Here is a 1,166-nt window from a genome sequence, read left to right as displayed (position 1 = left end):
GTCATCCTGGCCACTTGGTTTGTTGAATAGTTTGTGCGGAGCTCTGTTATCGAAATTCCAGGGAATCAAGCCAAAACCAAAAACATATTCAACCTTTGGATATTTAGCTTATCGTAGACTAAATTAGATTACTTTAGACTACCTTAGATTAAGACTACCTTAGATTACATTAGAATTACCTTAGATTACCTTAAAAATTTAGTTTATCTGCTAAAAATTAAAAACCAAAGGCATACCCAGTGTATGACCCAAACGATCTAGACCAGGGCCATTGTTATTCGTACCTGATCCAGACATAATAATCTCTAAAGCACGCAAGGAAGCACGAATCAGAAATCAAATGGCGTTATGCGTTACTTTAGCAGAAAATACCAAACCCTCGATTGAAGGTCGAGGAGGACCAATCAGATTTCCAGAGATTCAAGGACACTTGTTCGAATTAAAATATCACATCATCCAGCTCATCTAAAATAGCTGTCAGTTTCATGGATTACCGAATGACGATCCTAATTCTCACCTTGATAAATTCATATCTCTTTCAAACTCCTACAAACAGCCAGGGATAGGACAAGATATAGTTCGGCTATACTTGTTTCCCTATTCTCTCACTCATCATGATCAAACATGGTTCGAAGGACTGGAAAAAGATTCCATCACGTCATGGACGGAGATTGCTACTAAATTCCTAACCAAATATTTCCCTCCTTCAAAACAAACCAAACTAAAGAATGACATCATTAACTTCAAACAAAATTATGATGAATCTCTTTACACTGCATGGGAGCGATTCAAAACCCTACTGAAGAAATGCCCTAATCACCAGCTAGAACGGTCAGCTCAAATCTGTACCTTCTACAATGGTTTTACGGTAAATCATAGGATGACGATCGATGCAGCAACTCAAGGAAATTTGATGAACTAAACCGCAGACGAAGCATGGGAATTGCTCGAGAATATGACAATGCATCATCATGACTGAAATAGTGGTGAAACGACTTCATCATCTGCCCCACTCTCTGCACTTAACAATCAAATAGAGGCCATCAAATCCCACACAGACAAGATGGAATCTCTTGCTAAACAACTCGGAGAATTGAAGATGCAGCCGCAGCAGGTGAACCAAGCTTAGGCTTGTGTTAATTGTACTAACCTACAACCTACTGAAG

The 1,166-nt window shown here is 39.0% G+C and overlaps 1 non-coding gene across 1 annotated transcript; it reads right to left on the bottom strand.

Annotated features, from left to right (window-relative positions):
• Positions 1-718: 718 nt before the first annotated feature.
• LOC139856638 (small nucleolar RNA R71) lies at positions 719-825 on the bottom strand. Its single transcript, XR_011762106.1, has one exon. It is a non-coding gene; the product is annotated as a small nucleolar RNA R71 (small nucleolar RNA).
• Between the last annotated feature and the right edge of the window lie 341 nt (positions 826-1,166).

The sequence above is a fragment of the Rutidosis leptorrhynchoides genome, chromosome 6 (assembly GCF_046630445.1).
Source record: "Rutidosis leptorrhynchoides isolate AG116_Rl617_1_P2 chromosome 6, CSIRO_AGI_Rlap_v1, whole genome shotgun sequence".
In the NCBI taxonomy this organism is placed as follows: Eukaryota; Viridiplantae; Streptophyta; class Magnoliopsida; order Asterales; family Asteraceae; genus Rutidosis; species Rutidosis leptorrhynchoides.
Note: the sequence above shows the minus strand (reverse complement) of the source record. Positions and strands in the feature narration are given on the sequence as shown.